Here is a 20,089-nt window from a genome sequence, read left to right as displayed (position 1 = left end):
TAAACATCCTTTTAAAAAAGATCGGTTTCATTTGCCACTTCTAAAATTCTATATAACTGTACCTGAAATCATTCTGTGTATATTATTTGGTGATCTGATTCTTTCATTTATATTGTTTGTTAGATGCACAGATATTAAAGCATACAGCTATGGTGCATTCGTTTTAATTACTATAAAGTATTTCATTGCATGGCTACATCACATTTGTATTCATCAGGTCTACTATTGGTTGACATTTCTGTTGTCCAATTTTGGTTCATTACAAATAATGCTTCTATGAACATAACTTGCCTGTCTCTCTTGGTGTAGTTTTGCAAGAGTGTGTACCTTGAATATTTCCTAGATTAAAAGCAATTGGTTCAGGCCCTGGCCGGTTGGCTCAGTGGTAGAGCGTCGGCCTGGCGTGTGGAAGTCCTGGGTTCAATTCCCGGCCAGGGCACACAGGAGAGGCACACATCTGCTTCTCCACCCCTCCCCCTCTCCTTCCTCTCTGTCTCTCTCTTCCCCTCCCACAGCCGAGGCTCCATTGGAGCAAAGATGGCTCGGGCGCTGGGGATGGCTCCTCTGCCTCTGCCCCAGGCGCTAGAATGGCTCTGGTAGCAACAGAGCGACACCCCAGATGGGCAGAGCATCGCCCCCTGGTGGCATGCCGGGTGGATTCCGGTTGGGCGCATGTGGGAGTCTGTCTGACTGCCTCCCCATTTCCAGCTTCAGAAAAATACAAAAAAAAAAAAGCAATTGGTTCTACTAAACTTATTTTTGTTCTAATTCTCCTTCCACATTGAGCAGACGCAGACTTTTTACATTTTTGCTAAACTAGTCAGAGTATAAGGATATTTCATTGTAGTTTCCGTTTGCACTTCTCTGAGGATTAAGGAAGCTGTGCCTCTAAGAGCCTTCGGGTCATCCAGCTGGGACATTGCCTTTTTTTGGAACTTCTGCAACACAGATTTCACATTGTGTTTCTCCCTTGTCTGCTACTTATTTGTCTTCTAAACTATGATTTCCAAGAATCAGGATTTACAGAAGGTAGGATTTACTTCCCTTGGTACCCCTGGACCATTCTAACCTGGGGGCTCCCCCGTGGGTAGGCTCTTCATTACTGTCTACGGAAGGAATCAGTGAATGTCCCAAGCTGTGGGGTGCAGAGCGGACATAGGGTGCGGCTCACAAAACAGGTTCTAAAGTTTGAGAGATTGGGGATGAATGATGGCTGTTCCACTTACTAGCTACCTGATTTGTAAAAATGTATTCAATCTGAATAAATACAGTTTTTTGTCCTCTGCAAATTGGAGGTAACATTAATGACAGGCTCCTAAGATAGATATCAACATTCAGTGAGACGGCTGATGGAAGTCGTATGTAAGTCATCCATGGCCAGCTCAACCTCCGGTGACGGCAACTATTGTGTTGCTGTGATCGCCATTGATTCTCTTTGGCTCTTGCTGTAAAGGAAGCAAACAGCCACATTTCCTAATCCAGTGGGGAAGAACTGTCACAGACGTGGGAGGGGACCTCAGAACACTTTGAAGTGAAAGAATATGTGAAGGAAATGAATCGGAACACACAAATGAATGCCTGAAAAAAATCGGTAGGGAAATGGCAGCATCAGGAACAGATCTACATAATTCTAAGGGTGTTTTAGAGAGAAACGTAAATAAAGCTTCTAGCGCTTTGTGAAGCCTGTGTCACTAAAATGCAAGCCTCAGTAAATGAGCTACATATTTGCCCACATTGGGATCATTGCAAATGCTCAGAAAGAGGTTCATGTTTAGGAATCTGGATTTCAGAGTCAACGTTATGTGCTTTAAAATAGTGGTCCCCAACCCCCGGGCCATGGACCGATACCAGTACATGTGCCATTTGGTACCGGTTTGCAGAGAAAGAATAAATAACTTACATTATTTTCATTTTATTTATATTTAAGTCTGAATAATGTTTTATTTTTAAAAAATGACCAGATTCTCTCTGTTACATCCGTCTAAGACTCACTCCTGATGCTTGTCTTGGTCACAAGATTCATTTATCTGTCCCACCCTAAAGGTCAGTCCGTGAAAATATTTTCTGACATTAAACCGGTCCATGGCCCAAAAAAGGTTGGGGATCACTGCTTTAAAATATTCCACAGCAGCCTTTACAAACTGTTTGCAGAGTGGTTGCATTTCTGGAAATGGTCTCATAATTTTTATGAGCTTTTCCATAGAAAAAAAAAAAACCTCTTGATGTATGAATGTAAAGAGCAAATTAGACGCAGAGATTTACTCAAACATACCATTTCAAGACATATGTAAAGACGTAAATCCAGTTTGCAGAGGTAGATCAGTTCTTGGCTTAAACTGACCCAACTTGCAGAATAAAGTCCAAATGCTTTAACATTAAGGTAAGCTCTTTCCAAGAGACACTCTTATTCTTGAATGAACTGTCCAGTCATTCTGCACAGAAGCCTCACATTATGGTCTAGTAAGAACAAACTGATAGTAGTGTTGCCTGCTTTATACTTGAGGCTTTTCCTTTATTTGGGAAAATTGGTTTCAGTTGTCTTTGTTTGTCTAACTCTTACTTAGTTTTCATGAATAAACATGTGTATTTCTGTAAAGCCAATTTAAAGCACCCAAATTTAGCTAAGGATGCCCCCACACCTACTTACCGTGTTGCTATAGTAATGAGCTGTAGTCTGACTCTTCCTCCGGCTTCTCTGCTCATCAAAACCAATCTGTTCATGTAACCTGTGAACTTGACAACCAGTAGGCACATGAGAAATTAAATACTTGTTGAAGTGAGTTTTCTTCCCAAGTCATTCCTGATTCACATACGTGAAGTGATTTCTTCACCATTATCAGTACAGAATGGCTAGATTCAAAATCGAGTGTTGTCATATTGAGAACATTCAGGGGTGAGATGTGTGGGTATGTGATCAAGGCTCACGAGAAGGGTGAGTTGGTCAGGACACTGAAAAAACAAACTAATCTCTCAGTTCTATTGTTCAAGGAAGGAATAACTGCCACGGACTCACTTTTGTATAGAGGTCAGTTAGAATGGTTCTAATGGGCATGGAGCAATCTTCTCTGAACATCCATATTCCTGTTAGGATCAGAAAATCAGAAAAGGTTAGAAAGTTCTGAATGGCAGGACATGGAGCCTAAGTCACAATTAGAACTGAAAGGGTTGAGTAAACATCCTGATCCTGACCATTGTATCCTGCCCCACCTAGATTATTTAAATTGTTAACTTCCCGGAGCTTACTCAAAGGTTTTTGAAATTTTCCACTCCATATTTGGGTTGTTGTGATGCAAGCTTGAATTATCCAATAGCTAATGGCTACGTCTGCTTCTGTAAACCGCTTGCTTGCTGGGCTCTATAAAAGGGAAGGCTGTAAGCGCCAGGAGTGATTCCCAGTTGCAGCTCCTTGTGAGTACGGTGTCTCCGGACATCTCGGGAATTCGCCCCTGCGCAGGTTAAACTGGCCAATAAAGTTACATCTATACTCCTGAAAGTCTTTGACGTTTGTTCTTGCACCCGGTGCATGCTACAATTCCCAGGAGGCGTGAGATTGTTTTCTCATCCCTGCCTGATGGGAAAGGGGAGGAAGCAAGGTGACTGTGAGTATCTGTTACACCTCTGCTGAAATTGGCTGAGGGTAGGAGCAAAGGGTCTGATCAGGGTGTTTCTTTTATGAACAGCGTAAGAGCGCAAGGGCAGGAAAAACCAAGCCAAGATTGACAATAAAAAAGAATGAAGGGTTAGTCCATTTTGCAGGATGAGAAAATTTAAGCCTGTATTAGAATACTTCCAAGGCCACTGAGCTTGATAGCTTTTCATTTTATAAAACACACTAACAATCATTATCTAATTTGAGCCCGACAATTCTGCGAATTAGATTTAAAGAATTTTGAGCTGGATGTGACCTTGGAGTTCATCAGGTTCCATGCTTTAAAATAGATTTGACTTAAAAAAAAATCACACGTAAAAATTCAATATGCAAACACAAAACCCTGTGGGCGAAGCAAGGAAAGAGGACCATGGTCCTTCTGGCTTGTTACTTACATTCTCCCCACACCCCTCTGCCCGCCCCACCCTCCCGCCCTCTTCTCCCAAACACACTCATCCCCAGAGGCTAGGTTTTCCCTAAGAGTTCTGATTCCGAACAGTGACTGAGAACTACTGATCTAGTAACACAACCCTAATATTTAAGATGAGAATACTGAGGACCGAGAAGAGAAGTAATTCATCCACAGTCCACAGTTACTTTTGAGTTGAAGTAACTTTGAGAAATGGAAGCAGTGAGCCCATTTTGTCAATGAAAAATCGAAACCTTGGGGCAACTGTATGACTGTCTAAGGTCATGAGGCTGATACATCCTGGGATCAGAACTACAATCCAATTCATGTGAAAGTACATGTAATTGACCTGCACTACCATTGATAGTTATAAATTTATAACAATTATATTACACTGCAGTTCATAACCAGTTCATCTGAATTAGCTGGGGGTTTTACTTGTAATATGTGCATATTAAGATCCAATTATATGTATTTATGCAAAGTCAGACTTTCCAATGTTGGAACTTGGGTATCTGTACATAGGAAAACTCCCTGAGCTATTCAGATGCACCCTCAAGGTAAGAAGGCCCAGTAGAGAAGTTGGATAACTGTTTCATTAAGATACCCTGGCCTGACCAGGTGGTGGCGCAGTGGATAGAGCATCAGACTGGGACGCGGAGGACCCAGGTTCGAGACCCCGAGGTCGCCAGCTTGAGCGTGGGCTCATCTGGTTTGAGCAGAGCTCACCAGCTTGGACCCAAGGTTACTGGCTCGAGCAAGGGGTTACTTGGTCTGCTGAAGGCTCGTGGTCAAGGCACATAGGAGAAAGCAATCAATGAACAACTAAGGTGTCACAACGAAAAACTAATGATTGATGCTTTTCATCTCTCTCTGTTCCTGTCTGTCTGTCCCTATCTATTCCTCTCTCTGACTCTCTCTCTGTCTTTGTAAAAACAAACAAACAAAAATTAGAAAGAAACCCTGGCTGCCAGAGACGACTTTATAGGGCAGTATAAACCAACACTTATAAATTAGTAGTAACCTTCTGGAGCAATATTATGAGAAAGATGTTGAAAGCATGGGTAATCTCATGGGTGTCTCTACACCGGCCATAGAAATGGAGAACTGAGGATCACACATACCATATTTTTACCTTTCCTCCCTGTTTCCCTCAGTTGGTTAACAAATTTATAAAATCTATAATTCAACATGTAATCATCTGGATAAGTAGGCAACAGAATAAATGAATCTCTGACTAGATTAATAAATCTGGATATATTACCATTCTCAAAGAGAAGGCATCTTCTTCGCAATGGTACAATCTTCAGCATGAAAGTCTGTCTTTAACAGTATACTTTGTAGAACTTTTTATTCTATTAAATGCTAAGGCTACACAAAATTCATATTAACGAATTGATATAAAACTAAATTATTACTCATTTAACATTCTAAATTAATTATACAAAATTACAATATTAAGAGCCTGTAAGGCCAGTAGCTGCGACCACCATCACAGCTGCCTGGCCCATGCAGGATCGCATTTGATCTGGACAGACAGCAATGAAACAACAAAGACAAGAACTGGTGGGCTGTTTTTCTTTAGTCTAGACTCATACCAGCCAATGAGTGAAAATAAACACACGGGCACCAAAACCCATTCTTTCTGTTTTTTTCTAGAATCAAAGGCTCCACTAGCCTCACTCAGTCTCCTCTGCAAGGCTCCATCTTGCCTTTTTGCCTCCTCATGTGGCCTCTCTGTCCTGCCACAATGTGGTCTCTCCCCTCTCTGCCCTGTCACAACACGGTCTCTCCCCTCTCTACAACAACGTGGTCTCTCCCCTCTCTACAACAACGTGGTCTCTCCCTTCTCTACAACATGGTCTCTCCCCTCTCTGCAACAACATGGTCTCTCCCCTCTCTACAACGTGGTCTCTCCCCTCTCTACAACAACATGGTCTCTCCCCTCTCTGCCCTGCCATAACTTGGTCTCTCCCCTCTCTGTCCTGCCACAACGTGGTCTCTCCCCTCTCTACAACAACGTGGTCTCTCTCCCAAAATGGCCTCCTAGCTCCTCCTTTTAAAACTTTTAAGTCCTCCCCCAGCACACATTAGCACAGTGGTTCTCAAACTTTTTGAAGTCAGGGTGCATTTAAAATCCTACAAATATTAATAATTGTAGGTGCACTATATACAAATTTCTGAGAAATATGTTATAATAATTAAGTAAAATATTAAAGAAAAATATATAAAGTTCAAGCGTGCTTTTATGGTAATGAAACAAAATAAATATGACAAAATTAAATTTATTCTGACATTAAAAAAACATTTTTATGTTACTGTAAAGCCAGTAGCTGTGGCCACCATCACAGCCACCTGGCCCATGCAGGTTCACATATGATTCAGACAGATGGTAATGAAACAATGGAGCCAAGAACTGGTGGGCCATTAGCTTTAATCCTAGCTTGCACCTGGCGGGCAAGAAATACACACAGTGGGAAAACACTTCCCTTTCCGTTCAGGGCTCCCAAAGCCACTGACTTAATCCGAGTTTTCCTAGGATCAAAGGTTTGTATCTCACCAGCCTTATTCACCTCTGTTCCCCATCTCCTTCTCTCTGCACAAACTCTACACAAACTGGTTTCTCCTTCAGCACTCCGCCATCTTAGCTGCTTCTCCTCTCCTCCACATGGCCTTTCTCTGCTCTCCTCCAGCATGGGCTCCTCTGCCCCATTTTATAGTGTAGAAATCAAAACCTTTAATCCAATATACAAACAAGAAAGTCTCTGATACAAAGTCACTTAGGGTGAGAAAGGCTTAGTCATAAAACTAAGCCTTAGGCTATAACGACCCTGCCTGCTTACAGCCTGTCCCCCACACCCAATGCAAACTATAAGCAAGCAAACATACATGTCATATTTACAAACTTATTTTACTGAAGTTACATTTTTTGAGTTATGCTTTTTAGAATTCATAAAAAAGAGGGGTTAAAAAATAAAGCAATGACAAAAAAGTTATCTTTTATATATGTAGATACATTCTTAGTAAGATTTAGTAAATTCAGCAGGTCCTTGCATGAATGTGTTAAGTTCTTTCATTCTTGTGTTTATGAGAAACATGAGCCTGATGTGTCCTAGTGATTTCTTCAATGTTTTGGCATATATTTGAAAGGCAAACTCTCATTTCCTCATCAATACATTGAATAATTCCTCTCTTTTTACTCTTAATTGTGTTGAGTGCAGAAGACCCCCACCATATATATCATCTTAACTTCACACCAAACAAAAGATAGAAGAAACTTGCCTCCAGTCTTTCTGGGGAACATGGGGGTAGTGTAAACAATCTAGCACCACAGCTTAACAGCCTTTTGCAACCTAATCAGGCAAGTGAGGTGGGGGGTTGGGCAGACTGTCCGCTTATAGCCAATTCCCCACACCTCTGTCCCCCAAAAATCTAAACTCCAAAAACCCTGTTGGTGTTTTGGTCCCCAACAGGCACATATTTCTCTGGAATACCATAGGTCGCACCTAGAAATCTTCTAGGGCGCAGCAGTGCACCCTGGTGCACACTTTGAGAACTACTGCATTAGCATAACCAAGCCCCTTCCCAAGCAGAAAAGCAATCAGCTGTATCATGTGAGAGCATTATCACATGAGCAGTGGCCATTTTTAACAATAAGAGTGATCAAAACCGGCAAATACAGATTATACAAACTCATTTGCCCAACAGAGCCCATGAAATTTACACTCACCTCAGTCCTACTCCCTCACCCATAGATAACCACTGTGATTAGTTAGGTAAATTGTTGTAAAGCCAGAAGCCACGGTGTTGGGCAGATAAAATGTATTATGCTCACTTTGTTAAAGGTGGTGCTGCCCACATGAGGCCGTCGCCCAGGTGATATTAATGTGTGTTGGGGATCCTTGTAGCCTGGGGCTTGGTTTTGGGATTAAGCCTTTCCCACCCTTTTTGGTGTGAGGTGGTACAATCCAATCATACCTCAAAGGTGACTTTGTATTAGAGACTTCCCTACTTTGTATATTGGATTAGAGGTTGTGAAGCTACAGTATAAAGTGGGGGCAAAACGGGAGTTTGGGCTCTTGGTTCCTGAGATTATCATTAGAAGAGAGAGCAAAGGAGAGCAGAGAAAGGCCACGTGGAGGAGGCCAGGAGAAGCAGCCAAGATGGCGGAGTGCTGAGTGAGATGCCAGTTTGTGTAGAGTTTGTATCTGGGATAAGGAAGGAGATGGGGAACTGAGGAGAATAAGGCTGGTGAGCTAGAAACCTTTGATTCTAGGAAACTCGGATAAGTCAGTGGCTTTGTGAGCACTGAATGTGAGTGGGTTCTGGAGCCCAGTGTGTGTTTTTACTTGCCCACCAGGTGCAAGCTAGAATTAAAGACTATGGCCCACCGGTTTTTGGCTCCGCTGTTTCTTTACCGACTGTTCGAATCCAATGCGAACCTGCATGGGCCAGGCTGCTGCGATAGTGGCCCTGACCTTGGCCACTGGCTTTACACACGGCCAGGGCCACTATCACAGCAGCCCGGCCCATGCAGGTTCGCAATGGATTCAGGCAGTCGGTAAAGAAACAATGGAGCCAAATACTGATAGGCCATAGTCTTTAATTCTAGCTTGCACCTGGCGGGCAAGTAAAAACACACACTGGGCTCCAGAACCCACTCACATTCAGTGCTCACAAAGCCACTGACTTATCCGAGTTTCCTAGAATCAAAGGTTTCTAGCTCACCAGCCTTATTCTCCTCAGTTCCCCATCTCCTTCCTTATCCCAGATACAAACTCTACACAAACTGGCATCTCACTCAGCACTCCACCATCTTGGCTGCTTCTCCGGGCCTACTCCACATGGCCTCCTTCTGCTCTCTGCTCTGCTCTCTCTTCTAATGATAATCTCAGGAACCAAAAGCCCAAGCTCTCATTCTACCCCCATTTTATACTGTAGCTTCACAACCTCTAATCCAATATACAAAGTAGGGAAGTCTCTAATACAAAGTCACTTCTCTGAGGCATGATAGGATTGTACCACCTCACACCAAAAAGGGTGGGAAAGGCTTAATCCCAAAACCAAGCCCCAGGCTACAAGGATTTTCAACACACATTAATATCACCTGGACGATGGCCTCACGTGGGTAGGGCCATCTTTAACAAAGTGAGCATAATACATTTTATCTGCCCAACAATTGTCCTTCCAGATTTTTCTATACATTTACATGTATGTGAAAATCTCATGCTGATGACAACCTCTGAAACACTAAAATCTCCGTGAGTTGACAAGCAAGACTACTCACTTTTTACAACTTCCTCACACATTGGTTTATAATATAATTCCATCTCAAATTTGGGAGAACAGTTAAACATCAGCAAGAACAATGCGGCATTTGCTGGGGCTCAGATGTGGTCTCTGAAGCCTTTGCCTGAGAGAGGGAGGAATCAGAGCCTGCCCAGAAGAGCCCTGGGGCCTCCTCCAGAGGCTGACAGCTGGCCTGCCTGAGGCTAAGTGGGCCGTAAAGGCAGGAGGAGGCAACAGGTGGGTTGTTCCCACCTAAGAATTAGAGAAAAGGCTTGCTGGGTTTCAGCCTGGAGGGAAAACATTTGAAGGATGGCAAACATAGGGATTCAAAGAATTTCTCTTTCCAATACTGAGAATTCTACTAGGTCCTTATTTTCCGCATTTTCCTAGAACAAAGAATAACAGTACCTAGGGCTAGTTAGCTGAATGTCCATGATAAAAAAATAAATAAAACCCATTTTTTATGAAGTGGAAGAAAATTGGAAAACATTTGTCCTTGTTCTCTGAACCATCAGCAAAGGAGAAGAGAATTTAAAACAGAATCATTCTATAGCCTTTTAGGTTATATATATATTTTTTGTTCATGCATAATTCACATAGTTCAGCTCGTATTTAATCCTCCACTCAAACCTGTTTTTCAGGGATTGTCAGAATGCCGATGGTGATTTTGCACATTTTACAGTCACTTTCATAAAGTGGTAAGTGGGAAAAATATCTATTATTGCATTTCCTAGAAGGCTTTATTTCTTTACCCTTTAACTTGCAAAAATGTCCCTAACCAAAACTCACACATTAGAGATAAGATTTATTTTGGTTCTAGCTTTATTTTTTAAAATTTACAAATGGAGTTCGCTGCTCATACTATCCCTTTATTTTCTCAAAAGCAGTGTGATTTTTGGAGTGTAAATGAAAAAGATTAGAGAGGCTGGCACAACAAATACATACAGTTAAAATTGTTCCTCTTGAGTGTAAATTAAATATTGTGATTCTGATATTCTACAAATAAATAACACAACCCAGTGGCGATTCTAAAGGTGTATGCTTCTTGCCTTTCACTTAAAACCTTCTGATGGAATAGTGTGCTCTCTGATGGGCTGCAGACCTGCTGGTCTCATCTCTGGCTGCTCATCAAATTGACCAACAGAGCTCTTAAAACCTGTTGGTGCCAGGACCCTCCCACCTACAAGTTTCTGGCTTAGGTATCTCGTGTTTAAAATCTTGTCCAGTGTTTATAACCCATAAATGATCATTGGTTTGTATAACAAGGGCAAGTAAAATATTAACTACATTGAGTCAGAATCAACGTTATTTGATGGAAGTCTTCAAGAATCAATAGCATAATCCTTAAACTGAGATATTTGACATTTTTTTTTCTCTCTCTCTTTTATTAATTTATTACAGTGACTTTAGTTAACATAATTATACAGGTTTCAGGTGCCCAATTCTATGACACATCTCTGTACACTGTGTTGTGTGTTCACCCCCATTTCTTTTTAGTGGCTGTAGGCTAGAATATATAAAGGGGTGGGCAAAAGTATGTTGTGAGTATGCAAAAGAGTTTTTTCTGGTATTATTTATTAATTATTGTATTATTTTCCATATGAACAACTGTAAACCTACTTTTATCCCACTTTGTGTATCTCAAGGTCCCCTCCAAATATAATACTTGTAATTTTCCTCTGTCACATGTCAGCCTTTGTGCCAATCAATATTGATTCAGAGACATCCAGGAACCTAGACTTGTGGATTAACTATCCTCTTTAATTGAAATGCTTTCCAAGTGTTGGAATATATAAGAGACATTCAATGAATCACTAAGAATATTCAAAATGGAAAATAAATCTTTCTTCCTTCTCTCTAGAATAATGCCTCTGAATATATATTAATGCATCGAGTTGCATAAACATGACAAAGTTATTATAATTATTTTCTTATCTCTTGACTCTTTATGAATATATTACACCACAGTAATTCTATTTAATAGTAACCTAGCAACCACATGCCTGATGGAGGTGGTTCTTTCACTGAAGATGGGAAGCTTTGCAATAGATACCCTGTGTAAGACTCATATTCTCCAAGGGCTAGGCGAGTTCATGAAAAACTCTCATAACCTCTACCCTCCCCCCAGATAGTTAGGCTAACTATGGAAAAGTGCTAAATTGTCTCCTTTTTACCTTTTTGCTGATAATTTTGAGACATTTGTGATCATATCCCTATTTTTAAAATGTAAGAAAACAACAATGAGCAACTATTGTAGACTTGATTTTTATTTGTTAAAAATCAGATGTCTGTTTTAAGAATGTAAAATCCTAGTTAGTGCATTTTGATTATTTTCTTGAGTCAGTCTCCTAATGATTTAGGGTAGAAAGTTTGACACTGTATCCTAAATCATTAAATTGTGGGGCCGGGTGGGTGTAAATACAGTGTTTGTCTTATATTCCTGAGACAATTTGTTAAGACAAGGGGTTGAATAATTCCTGCATTTGTTATGAGTTAGAACATTTTATTGATCTTTATGATGAAATATGCAATAAGAATGTAAAGTGTTATTGAAATAATGCATCATTTTTTTTCTGTTGTGATTTTTCTTTATTTTTGAGCTTGCATGCTATTCTTCTTGATATACCGGTGTTGCTTTATTTTCTCACAAGATAAACATGACTTAATGCTACTTTTAAAATATAGTGCCTCGGGCAGGAAATCATCTGCAGAGAAACTTATCAGCATACATATAGTATTTGCAAATACAAACAATTGTTTACACAAACTTTCTCTGAGGATTTAGAGTCTTTGTACCTATTATCTACTGAGTCTTTAACACAATCCTTGGATCTGTTTGGAAAGTCAGTATGATTTTATGATTATTTGTTCATTCAAAAGGTCCTTATTAATCTTGAGCTCCAACTGAGAGACCTAACAGTATTTAGCACAATTAATTGCTTTTAGGTTTTAAAAAGAGCTAATGCAATTATGTATATTCATATATCATACATATGCACATCATGCATTTAATACAAATACAAGGATATAATATAACATGTATATAGAAACATGCATTACATATATTCTAGGCATGTATATTAATATTTTTTACAGAATTATTTTGTGTGGCTTACTTAGACATTATATTGTAATTATTTTATCTCTATACCATCTGACTTGCTCAAAAGAACTAAGTAGTATTTAATGCATGGCACTTGAAAAAAGAAGAACTGTTCATTTTAATTTAGTTAAGTTTAGTGAAGAGAATATAAACCCAAATCCTAGGTTAAAACAAATGTTGACCCCTGGGTATTAGGAACATTTTAATGTAGACATGCTTGCCCTCCATCTAGATATGGTGTGTAGCTATGGATAGCTACTTTTGGGCTTTTGGTCACTTGTGTTCCAGAAAGGGCTGGAGAGATAGGGTTGGATCTCAGAGTGTCTCCTGAAAGAGATGAAAATTGTATCAACTACAATAGCCCTAGTACATAGACAGAGTTAAAGACCTCTTACCTCGGCAAAAAGAGACAGCTGGTTACTGGTTTGTCTTACACACACACTTGGTATGTTGAAAGTAGCAGGTTTATTCAAAAGTATCTGCTTTCCATTTAAGGTTGAGAAAAAGATAAGGATATTTGTGTTCAATTCTTCTCTTCAAGTGCGATCAGGTAATATAAATCAAAAGACATACAATTTTGGAAAAAATGAAATTATTTACCTTTATAGTTGACATGATTATGTATGTAGGAAATCCCAGAAAATATATAGTAATATTAAAAAAAAAGTCCTAAAACTGAGAAATGAGTTTAAGACGGTCATAGAATATAAAGTTAACACTCAAAAAATCAATTGCGGAGATGACGTCAGAGTAATGGCGGGGTAGGAAGTGATACCAATAAATCTCCCCCAAAACTCAACAAGATCTTCAACCAGAAACAGAAAAACCTATACTTGGAGCCTCCAGATGCTTCGCAATACACCCGAAGGTATGGTCGAGTGAAAAATTGGCTAAATATATAACCAAACCCCGAAGGAAATAGGGAGTAAGAAATGCTCCGCCTTCCTCACTAACCTAAACAGGGCGGCTTTCTCTAGTAACTGTGAATATAGAAACTGAGGCGGGCAAAGGGGGTGAATAGATCCAGGCCGCGGCACAAATGGCCGAACCAGGCTGTGGCACGGAGATCCAAGCCGAGGAAAAACTGATCCTGTGGCAACCCGGGCAATACAAGCTAACACTCGCGCCAAACCCAAACAAAGAAAGACAAGCGGGGCAGCCATTTTATCCGATCTCCTGGTCAGTTAGTGGGCGAGAGATTTCTTCCTAAGCCCCGGGAGTGGGTGCCCGTGTTACCCCACAGAGAGGCAGAGTCAGAGGCCTTTCTGTGGGCCGAAAGCAGAATCTCTGGGCAGCCCCAGTGCCCTGGGAAAGCCACGCATGGGAGAGAGCGAGAACTAATTCTAATGATGGAAATTTTCCGTGCTGGTGGGTGTTTCACTCAGAGGGAAACGGGGCCGGCCTCATATCTTGGTCTGCGCGCGCAGATAGGGAGTGAGAGATTCCTCCGAGTGCCTCGGCAGTGCGTGCCCGTGTGTGTTACTGGACAGAGTGGCAGAGCCAAAGGTCTTTGAGTGGGCGGAAACCCTGCCTGATTATGCTAGCAGCTCTGACTGACTGAGCCTTACCCAGAGCCCTGTGCTGAGTGGAAATAGACTGGGGAGATGCCAGCTCTTTGAGCCTCTTACTATTCAGGCAGAGGCAGCAGCAACCCCATAGCTGGATTATCAGGCTACTAATTGAGGAAGGAAAGACTAGGAGAAAGGCTCCAGGAACACAGACTCTCTCACTGTCGAAGCCTATAAATGCTAATGAGCCTCGACTGCCAATGAGACTAAAGCACAATACATGACATTGCCATAGAGACTTATCAACTGCAAACCTCTACCTGAGCGTGCCAAAGGGGCAGAACCCGGGGTACAGAGTCACCGACCAGGAAGAGGGAGAGAAAAGAAAAAGCAAGAAGATAACCTCTCAAAATCAAGAATAATCTGCAGACTTTATAACCTATCCCATTTTATTATATTTGTTCATTTGTTTCTCGTATTTTCATTCTTGATACTTTTTTTCCTCCTCCAATTTGGCCGATTAACTCTCTGCCGGTCTTACTCTCTCCTCTCCTTGAACTACACTACCCATAAGTGTTACATCTCCCATTATCTTTTCTCTCCTCTTCCTTTCTCTCTATGAGGGTTGCACTCCAAAACACCCTTAACTCTCTCTCTCTCCTTTCTTTTTTCTTCTTTTAGTGGTTCCCTCTTTTTCTCTCTCTCTCTCTTTCTTTTCTCTCTCTATATTAGTTTCTTCCTTTCTCCTTTACATCTCCTCTCATTCAAACCTCAATAACAAACAAATTATCTTATCTGGGACTCAAACTTATGTTTGTGGCATTTTGGGGGTTTTTTACTTCACCTTTTTAACTCACTAGCAGTGCTCCCATCCCTGGCTCTCCATTTTATCTAGTTCTTGTTCCACTAAAAACAATAGTAATTTTTTAATTTGTCCCCCCATTTTTCGGTTTTCCTCTTATTCCTCTCATCATAACTCTTAGACAACCAACACCTAAAAGCAATTCATTTTATTCTTGACCCAAATTTTTTCCTTATTTGCTTTTTGTGGGTCCATACCCCCTTTTTTTTCTTTTTTTCTTTTTTTTTTTTCTTTTGTCTTTTTTTTGCCCCTTTATTACTTTTCCCCAATTCAGGCCCTCCATCACAGGCATTGTTTGTTATAATTCACAGTTCACCACAAGATTTTCTCAAGAAAGAGGGGAGAGGAGAGGAGAGGAAAAAAGGAGGGGGGGAATAATTTCCTTTTTTTAAAATTTTTATTTTATTTTTCTTTATTTCATAATTAATTTTTTTTTAAAAAACAACTCTTCGATTTTTTATTTTTTTATTTTTTTTAACTTTTTATTCTTTATTAATTCTCATTAATACTATCAACAAAACCACCCTCAGATGCCATTAAGGAAGAGAAAATCAAATATCATGGATACAAAAGAAAGAGAGGTAACACAGCTAGATGAGGAAAAATCTATGGAGAAAAAATTTAATATATTGGAAACCTTGGAGCTAAATGACAGAGAATTCAAGATAGAAATCCTAAAAATCCTCTGAGATATACAAGAAAACACAGAAAGGCAATTTAGGGAGCTCAGAAAACAACTCAATGAACACAAAGAATATATGTCCAAGGAAATTGAAACTATAAAAACAAATCAAACAGAGATGAAAAACTCAATTCACGAGCTGAAAAACGAAGTAACAAGCTTAGCTAATAGAACAGGTCAGATAGAAGAGAGGATTAGTGAAATAGAAGACAAGCAACTTGAGGCACAACAGAGAGAAGAAAGAGACTCAAAAATTAAAAAAATGAGATAGCCCTACAAGAATTATCTGACTCCATCAAAAAGAATAACATAAGAATAATAGGTATATCAGAGGGAGAAGAGAGAGAAAATGGAATGGAGAACATACTCAAACAAATAATAGATGAGAACTTCCCAAGCCTGTGGAAAGAACTAAAGCCTCAAGTTCAAGAAGCAAACAGAACTCCGAGTTTTCTTAACCCCAACAAACCTACTCCAAGGCATATCATAATGAAATTGACACAAACCAACAGCAAAGAAAAAATTCTCAAGGCAGCCAGGGAAAAGAAGAATACAACATATAAAGGAAGGCCCATTAGATTATCATCAGATTTCTCAGCAGAAACTCTACAAGCTAGAAGAGAGTGGACCCCAATATTTAAAGTCCTGAAAGAGAGGAACTTTCAGCCACGAATACTATACCCATCAAAGTTATTTTTCAAATATGAAGGAGAAATAAAAACATTCACAGATACAGAAAAGATGAGGGAATTTATCATCAGAAAACCCCCACTCCAGGAATTACTAAAGGGGGTTCTCCAATCAGATACAAAGAACAAAAAAAAAAACAGAGCCACAAGTAAAAGCTCCAAGAAGAACACAATAAAACCAAATTTAAACTGTGACAACAACAAAAAGAAAGGGGGGGGGGGAGAAGATGGAGATTAACAGTAGCAAAGGACGATGGAGTGCAAAAATACTCACAAAATAGTTCGCTACAATGAACAGGGTAGGGACCCTTTTCATTACTCAAAGGTAACCACCATTGAAAAAACGACCACAGAAGCACATGAGATAAAAAAGATAGCAACAGAGGAAAGATGTATGGAATACAACCAAATAAAAACAAAAGATAGAAAAAGGAAAGAGAAGGATCAAACAAGACACAAAACTAACAGAAAGCAAGATATAAAATGGCAATAGGGAACTCACAAGTGTCAATAATTACACTAAATGTAAACGGATTAAACTCACCAATAAAAAGGCACAGAGTAGCAGAATGGATTAAAAAAGAAACTCCAACTGTATGCTGCCTACAGGAAACTCATCTAAGTAACAAGGATAAAAACAAATTCAAAGTGAAAGGCTGGAAAACAATACTCCAAGCAAATAACATCCAAAAAAAAGCAGGTGTAGCAATACTCATATCGGATAATGCTGACTACAAGACAGGAAAAGTACTCAGAGACAAAAATGGCCATTTCATAATGGCTAAGGGGACACTGAATCAAGAAGACATAACAATTCTTAATATATATGCACCAAACCAAGGAGCACCAAAATATATAAGACAGCTACTTATTGATCTTAAAACAAAAACTGACAAAAATACAATCATACTTGGAGACCTCAATACACCACTGACGGCTCTAGATCGGTCATCCAAACAGAGAATCAACAAACACATAGTGGCCTTAAACAAAACACTAGAGCACCTGGATATGATAGACACCTACAAGACATTTCATCCCAAAGTGACTGAGTATACATTTTTCTCCAGTGTACATGGATCATTCTCAAGAATTGACCATATGTTGGGCCACAAAAACAACATCAGCAAATTCAGAAAAATTGAAGTTGTACCAAGCATATTTTCTGATCATAAAGCCTTGAAACTAGAATTCAACTGCAAAAAAGAGGAAAAAAATCCCACAAAAATGTGGAAACTAAACAACAGACTTTTAAAAAATGAATGGGTCAAAGAAGAAATAAGTGCAGAGATCAAAAGATATATACAGACTAATGAAAATGACAATACGACATATCAGAATCTATGGGATGCAGCAAAAGCAGTGATAAGAGGGAAGTTCATATCACTTCAGGCATATATGAACAAACAAGAGAGAGCCCAAGTGAACCACTTAACTTCCCACCTTAAGGAACTAGAAAAAGAACAAAGACAACCCAAAACCAGCCGAAGAAAGGAGATAATAAAAATCAGAGCAGAAATAAATGAAATAGAGAACAGAAAAACTATAGAAAAAATTAATAGAACAAGGAGCTGGTTCTTTGAAAAGATCAACAAAATTGACAAACCCTTGGCAAGACTTACCAAGGAAAAAAGAGAAAGAACTCATATAAACAAAATCCAAAATGAAAGAGGAGAAATCACCATGGACACCATAGATATACAAAGAATTATTGTAGAATACTATGAAAAACTTTATGCCACTAAATTCAACAACCTAGAAGAAATGGATAAATTCCTAGAACAATACAACCTTCCTAGACTGAGTCAAGAAGAAGCAGAAAGCCTAAACAGACCTATCAGTAGAGAAGAAATAGAAAAAACCATTAAAAACCTCCCCCAAAATAAAAGTCCAGGCCCTGACGGCTATACAAGCGAATTTTATCAAACATTCAAAGAAGACTTGGTTCCTATTCTACTCAAAGTCTTCCAAAAAATTGAAGAAGAAGCAATACTTCCAAACACATTTTATGAGGCCAACATAACCCTCATACCAAAACCAGGCAAGGATGGCACAAAAAAAGAAAACTACAGACCAATATCTCTAATGAATACAGATGCTAAAATACTAAACAAAATACTAGCAAATCGAATACAACAACATATTAAAAAAATAATACATCATGATCAAGTGGGATTCATCCCAGAATCTCAAGGATGGTTCAACATACGTAAAATGGTTAACGTAATACACCAGATCAACAAAACAAAGAACAAAAACCACATGATCTTATCAATAGACGCAGAAAAGGCTTTCATAAAATACAACACAATTTTATGTTTAAAACTCTCAACAAAATGGGTATAGAAGGAAAATATCTCAACATGATAAAGGCCATATATGATAAACCATCAGCTAACATCATATTAAATGGCACTAAACTGAAGGCTTTCCCCCTTAAATCAGGAACAAGACAGGGTTGTCCACTCTCTCCACTCTTATTTAATGTGGTACTAGAGGTTCTAGCCAGAGCAATCAGATAAGACAAAGAAATAAAAGGCATCCATATCGGAAAAGAAGAAGTAAAGGTATCACTTTTTGCAGATGACATGATCCTATACATCGAAAACCCCAAAGAATCCACAAAAAGACTACTAGAAACAATAAGCCAATACAGTAAGGTCGCAGGATACAAAATTAACATACAGAAGTCAATAGCCTTTCTATATGTCAACAATGAAACAATTGAGAACAAACTCAAAAGAATAATCCCCTTCACGATTGCAACAAAAAAAATAAAATACTTAGGAATAAACATAACAAAGAATGTAAAGGACTTATATAATGAAAACTATAAACCATTGTTAAGGGAAATCGAAAAAGATATAATGAGATGGAAGAATATACCTTGTTCTTGGCTAGGAAGAATAAATATAATCAAGATGGCTATATTACCCAAAGCAATATACAAATTTAATGCAATTCCCATCAAACTTCCAATGACGTTTTTTAAAGAAATAGAGCAAAAAATCATCAGATTTATATGGAACTATAAAAAACCCTGAATAGCCAAAGCAATCCTAAAGAAAAAGAATGAAGCTGGGGGCATTACAATACCTGACTTCAAACTATATTATAGGGCCACGACAATCAAAACAGCATGGTATTGGCAGAAAAATAGACACTCAGACCAATGGAACAGAATAGAAAGTCCAGAAATAAAACCACATATATATAGTCAAATAATTTTTGATAAAGGGGCCAACAACACACAATGGAGAAAAGAAAGCCTCTTCAATAAATGGTGCTGGGAAAACTGGAAAGCCACATGCAAAAGAATGAAACTGGACTACAGTCTCTCCCCCTGTACAAAAATTAACTCAAAATGGATCAAAGATCTAAACATAAGACCTGAAACAATAAAGTACATAGAAGAAGATATAGGTACTCAACTCATGGACCTGGGTTTTAAAGAGCATTTTATGAATTTGAATCCACAGGCAAGAGAAGTGAAGGCAAAAATTAATGAATGGGACTACATCAGACTAAGAAGTTTTTGCTCAGCAAGAGAAACTGATAGCAAAATAAACAGAAAGCCAACTAAATGGGAAATGATATTTTCAAACAACAGCTCAGATAAGGGCCTAATATCCAAAATATACAAAGAACTCATAAAACTCAACAACAAACAAACAAACAATCCAATAAAAAAATGGGAAGAGGATATGAACAGACACTTCTCCCAGGAAGAAATACAAATGGCCAACAGATATATGAAAAGATGCTCATCTTCTTTAGCTATTAGAGAAATGCAAATCAAAACTGCAATGAGATACCACCTCACACCTGTTCGATTAGCTCTTATTAGCAAGACAGGTAATAGCAAATGTTGGAGAGGCTGTGGAGAAAAAGGAACCCT

The sequence above is a fragment of the Saccopteryx leptura genome, chromosome 2 (genome assembly GCF_036850995.1).
Source record: "Saccopteryx leptura isolate mSacLep1 chromosome 2, mSacLep1_pri_phased_curated, whole genome shotgun sequence".
Lineage (NCBI taxonomy): Eukaryota > Metazoa > Chordata > Mammalia > Chiroptera > Emballonuridae > Saccopteryx > Saccopteryx leptura.
Note: the sequence above shows the minus strand (reverse complement) of the source record.